At 45.3% G+C, this 5,757-nt stretch overlaps 1 long non-coding RNA gene across 1 annotated transcript; it reads left to right on the top strand.

Moving 5' to 3' along the window:
• The first annotated feature begins 3,587 nt into the window (after positions 1-3,587).
• On the top strand, positions 3,588-4,754 carry LOC137471287 (uncharacterized). The gene is made up of 3 exons (XR_010997506.1): positions 3,588-3,706; positions 3,894-4,150; positions 4,246-4,754. It is a non-coding gene; the product is annotated as an uncharacterized lncRNA (long non-coding RNA).
• The last annotated feature ends 1,003 nt before the right edge of the window (positions 4,755-5,757 follow it).

The following is a 5,757-nucleotide window of genomic DNA, read 5'->3' as shown; positions in this document are numbered from 1 at the left end:
TCCCTAAGCAGAACATTTGCTTTCAAACCGAGTAATTTACCCAACACAAAATGATTTTTCTGCTTTTCATTTCAGCAGGAAACAGAAGAATAATGAATTTCCCAATGACCCCCAGTTGTGGACTTGTTTTGTTGTGTTTTTTTTAATGCTGCTGTTCTTGTAGCAAGCAAAAGCAGTGCTTATTTACACAGCTATGGTCAAATGTTACATCCCTGAAAAATCTCAATAGACCAGGTTAAGAGCCAGAGACTGCACAGCTGCTGCTGGAAGCAGCACTCTCTCCCAAGAAACACAGAAGCCCAGGCTGCTCGTTGCCTTAGCTAATTGCGTGACAAAAGACAGAAGGTTTTTATTTGCCATTTTGCAATAGAGTGAGATTTGCAGTGAGGAAAATGCCATCCCCCCTACAAGAACATCTGTATGGTGTCCCACAGGATTCCAGGATCCAGTCAGGGACCAGGGACCAGGGCAGAGCAGGACAAGCATGTATTAAAACTTGCTCCTAATGCCTTTCCTTTCCATGCAGTTTCAACACAGATACTTGCTGGAACAGAGGTAGTTTTGTCATGCTTAGTAATTAGCTGTGGGCTTTCCTCTTTTGGATTTAGTGGAAACTTTATCATAACCTCCTTCAGCAGAGTCAGGGAGAGTAATTATCTCTTTTGGGAAGAGATGCTTCTTTTTGATTCTTTCAAGCCCAGCTCCCACTAGATTTATTTGATGATGCTTGCTCCTGAATTGGAGGATAGAGGAAACAAGCCAAAATCTGATGGCACTGCTTTTGCTTCCAGAGATTTTAAGGAACATTGTGACCTGATTCCCAGACCTGCAAAGCTGCTTCTGGGACACCTGGCTGAGTTGAGGGTGGTCTTACCTGCAAAAAAGCAAGGTGGAGTCTGGGACACCAATACTTAGGTAGGGAAATCTGCCAGCAAGTCTGGGCACTGGGAAGGAAGAAATGTCTTCCTTGACTGTGTTATATGTAAGGGTGACAGGAGGCAAAAAAAAAGTATAGCTTAAGAAACAGGCTCTGTTGGGAGATCAAGAGAGGACTGTTAGGGGAACAGCTGGTTGTAAAATGTGGCCACCAATAAGTGAAAAAGGTAAGAATTCACAATGGAGACCTCTGAATTCACCTAGTCCAGCCTTCTGTATCTTCAGGACAGAGATCCCACAGACTCTTCAGGTACCTCTTTCAGTGCTGAGACCACTCTCACAGGGAAGATTTTTTTCCCTTTATATTTGATGAAAATTTTCCTGGGAGCTATTTTTGTCCCTCATCCTTTGCTATGTATCTCTGAGAACAACTTGGCATCCTATTTGCAATGGCTCTTTACATAGCATAAGATAGCAAAGTGCCCCAAATCTCCAGACTCTCCTCACATGCCAGGTGCTCCAGCCCCGAACATGGCCCCCTCTTGGCTCATTCCACTTTGTTGATATCTCTTCCCAGGGAGCCTCAAACTGGACCGGGTACTCCAGATGCTCTCTCCAAGTGCCAGGCAGAGGGGACGGGTGACTGAAGACAGCACGCTTTTCCTGGGCTTGCAAATACTATCTTCACACTTCCAGGAGCTTTCCATCATGATTATTGTTGGTAGCAGTGCAGACTGCCAGCCAGCTTTGTCTGCCTGTGTCGTGAGCTTGGCACCAGCCAGCTCTAATCCAGAAGCTGTGTAGATGGTTTATCAAGGCATGACACCTAAATTCCTAAGCCATGCTGCAGAGGCAGGCAGGGCAGGTGCAGCCCTGCATCTTGCTGGCAGGGGTTAACAGGAGGGGAGGGCTGACTCAGTGCAACCTAGAGGGGAGAACTGAAAGTCTGTGCTCACCTCCATCTGCAAGAAACTGCACAGACACCTCTGTTCTGTAGATGTGCAGTCAGATAAAAATTTTATTCCATCTGACACGAGCCATTCACTCACTCAGTGGTGGAGATCAAAACATAATGCAAGAATGGAGTTTCCAACATGGAAAGTGGGTGTTTAAATGAATCATTTGAGATGCAGAGCCATGAATGTCCAGACATTCTTGAAGATGTTTTAATAAATAACAATGAAGATAACCATTTAAACATTGTGAGAAGGAAATGCATTATTGAACTTGCGTAACACAGTTCAAAGTTAGAGCCCTTTCAGGGCCTTCAAAATGCAGCCAGGCAAAATCCAAATGAATGGAAGCAGACAGGCACATTTTTTGCTGTAATGTCTGTCTGTGGCTTCCAGAAAGCAAGTGCTGTAACTTTGACATGCACCTACTTTATATATTCGTGCATCTGCCTGCTTATCTCACCCTTCTGCAGGAACGTACTTGCCCCTCTGATGGGCAGAGACACAGGAGATGGGTACATACAGCAGTTTTGTGTCTGCAAGACGGGCATTAGCTCAGTCCACCCGTCAGCCAGAAGGAAGGGATGTCAGGACCAAGGAGGAGCACAGGTCATCATTTCGAGCTGCCTCTGGGTCCAGTCTCTTTTGGACCCATATAAACTTCGGCAGCTTAACATCCTCTGGTGAGAAATTCCACATCTTCAAAGCCCCATAGATCTTCACTGCATTGGGTCCACTTAGGGAAAAACAGACTATTTTCACATTTCTTTTGATTCTACCATTCTCTGGGCTTCAGATGGATGATAAAGATCACAGGGACTTGAGGTGGTTTCAAAGGGAAGGAAGGGTTGATACCAAAAATGCAGGGAGGTTACTAATTGCATGTGTACATCTGCAGGGCAGACTGACTTTGAAGAATGTCACTTTGATTGCATGGTCTCCTAGGGCAGGGATGGGTGCAGTGAATGATGTTCAAAAGAGCCACGGCCAAAGCAGAAAGCTCTGCTGTCCCAACAGCCAGTGCAGCTTTTAGAAGAAGATTTCAACATTTGCAAAAAGTGCCAAGGGAGCTGTAATACAATTCAACAGTGATGCCAAATTAGAGCATGATCCTTAGCTTAAGGTCTCAGTCTTAACATCCAAAGATCAGTGCAAAGTGCAGAGCAAGAGAATTAAAATTTTGCAATAACACCAAGGAAGGGGAAATCCTGAAAATGGCTTACAATCTCTCACTTTTTATCTTTGGGCTGTTTTTTAATGACTATAAAACATTACCAAAGTGATTTAACTCAACACCTGTCATCAGCCAAAAGCTCAAACCTTAAAGAAACTGAGCCAGCCACGCTATCTCTGTAGGTTTTCTTCTTTTTATCTGCTATTACAGAAAAACAACCTTTCTTTCCAGCCTTCTGCTTTTAATCACATCATGCTGTTCCCTCCCTAGAGGAGGTGGAGGCAGGAGGGGACTGTGTTGCCAAGAAGGCAGAGCAATGGACACTGAAGTTTGGAGGTAAGACAAGTGAGCTTGGGCACCAGCTGTTTGCAGGGCCAGAGGAAAGAACTGAGGTGGGAAGCCTGTACACTTCTGGGCAGGACCACAGAGGTGGTGTTAAACACCCTCGCTGCTGACATCAGTGTGACAAGCTCCTGATGGATAAATGCCTCTGATGTCACAGCTTTCTATCAGCACAGCTCTGGTCTGACTACACCGGCCAGTGCTGGGCTTCCAAGCATGGGATCACTAGATGGACAAGAATTTAGGATCAGTTTCTAAATGTTCACTGTCCTATTTAATAATGGCAGAGATGGTGGGGGTTGTAGCTTAGGGAAGCTGGTGACCATTAGGCTTCTCCAGCAAAAGGCACAGTGTGCACACGGTATAGTAGCTGCTTCCCTCACAAGTCCTACCTGAGGTCGCAGTGTTACCATTCCAGCTTTCATAACATATCCACAGGGTTTGTGGAACACTTCCTGAGCTGGATGCCTTCTCCTTTCTTTGCTACAGATAAAGCCTAATACTTCAGTGGCTGGAGCTAGATAGCTTCTAATCACTTCTCTCCCCAGCAAGCAATGAGGCCAGACTTCCAAAAATAGAGATACAAGGTGAAATACCAGGAGTGTATCATCCCCCCGAGTTGGAATTCTAGCAGGTAATGAGAGAACCACAAACTGATTTTGCTCTGAACAAACTTTTCCCAGTCCTCTGGACCCCAACTTCCAGGCAAGACTGCTGCATTTCTCTGTACTTCTGAGGGCTCATAGCTAAGGCTCTGCTGTGGACACATTAAGCATGAAACAGCTCAACTCCCAACAGATTTCAGGTGCTGAGATGCCACAAGACGCTCCTATTCAAAGCACCGTGTCTGAGTCACTCATGACACTGATTCTTTTGAAATAATTTCTCCTTTGCTGGAAGGTTCAGAGATCCCTGTTTTCAAATTCCACTTGGTGCTCAAACCAGCCTCAGGATCCCTGGTTTCTCATCAGAGTTGCTTGGTCACACCGAGTCCTCCCCTCAGAGGTAAGTGAATTCCCACAGGGGCTGCCCTTGTATTTTAAGCCTAACCCTTCCCTAGCCTTGCTGTTCACTGAATAGCTGAGGAAGTTTTTATTTAAACTTGGTTTCTACTGTCAGTGGCCCTGCTGTCTGGGTTGACAGAGAATATTCCCAAAGTACCTACTGAAGCAGCAATCTCCAACGTGCTCCCAAAGATTTTAACTTTGCCAATTCTTTTTAGAAGGGGCATGATTTTCCTCTCACTTACACCTGCTTCACAGCAGGGTAACTCCATTAAAAAGACTCCTCTTTTACACCTGCGGAAGGAAGAGAAGAATCAAGGGCATCCCCTGCAGGAAGAATACACATAAAATACTTGCTGCATGGTGTGCTGGAAAAAAAAACAATCCTCCAGCTGTTTCCACCATCTCAGCTCTACTCTCCAATGTTTTTTTTAATAAAAACCTTATGAAAAGGAAACTGCCTTCCTGAGCCATCCTGCACTGACTCAGGAGAACCGTTGGGTTGGATCATGACAGTATAAACTGGTTTATTGCCAGAACAAGCAACAGATGCCAGCAGTGTGACACAGAGTGAGGATTTGGCAGTTTGTTCAAACACTCTGACAGCAACAGGCATTTTAGACTCGGAAAGGTAAGAAATTGGCCAGCAAAATGCATTGATGGAGTATGTAGACTGTGCAGTCTGCCCTGCCACCTCCCTGAAATAATGCAGGACTCAGTCTCATGGGAGCATGCATCGTTTCAGGCTAGTAGGACTGCTGTATCCCACACAGCAAATAACTTTGTTTCTGCAAGGAACCTTTGCTTAAAAAGACAGCATCTGTTGTATATTTGTCTGGAGGTTTTCAGAGCTAGAAAATGGTTCATCACCGTATTTCACAGGTGCAGAGCCTTTCCAAGACTTGTTTTTTGTAGGTAGATGATGGCACAATACTGTAATTATTGTCCCTACAGAAACACTACTCAGAGGGAGATGAGGGAGATTACATCAAAGAGTGTAATGTGGCATTTCTCTCTCAGAGAGAGAGATGGATGGATGGATGGATGGATGGATGGATGGATGGATTGGTGTGCCTGTAGAAGAAGGAAGGTTGGAATGAAAAATAGGTAGGTCAGGTGGGAGAGAGAGAGAGAGAGGCATTCATTCCACCATTTTTCTTCTGCCTATTTGCCATGCTGTCTGGCTAGCAACACCTTAGGAGGATCTGTCTTCTTCTCACAGCCAGGAACCTACTGACAGGGCCAGCAGATAGAGTGCCATTGATTCATTAGATCTTTCTGGTTTGAACCCATGCTTCCTTGCAAGTAGAGGCCCTGGCAGGGTTCATAGTTCATGCTTCAGATTTTCCTTGAGAAGCTGAATCCTCTCTGCTTGGCTTAGCCTACATCCCCTGCCATGGATCACTAG

Source organism: Anomalospiza imberbis, chromosome 3 (genome assembly GCF_031753505.1).
Source record: "Anomalospiza imberbis isolate Cuckoo-Finch-1a 21T00152 chromosome 3, ASM3175350v1, whole genome shotgun sequence".
Classification (NCBI taxonomy): Eukaryota; Metazoa; Chordata; class Aves; order Passeriformes; family Viduidae; genus Anomalospiza; species Anomalospiza imberbis.
This window is presented reverse-complemented; position numbering and strand designations above follow the sequence as displayed.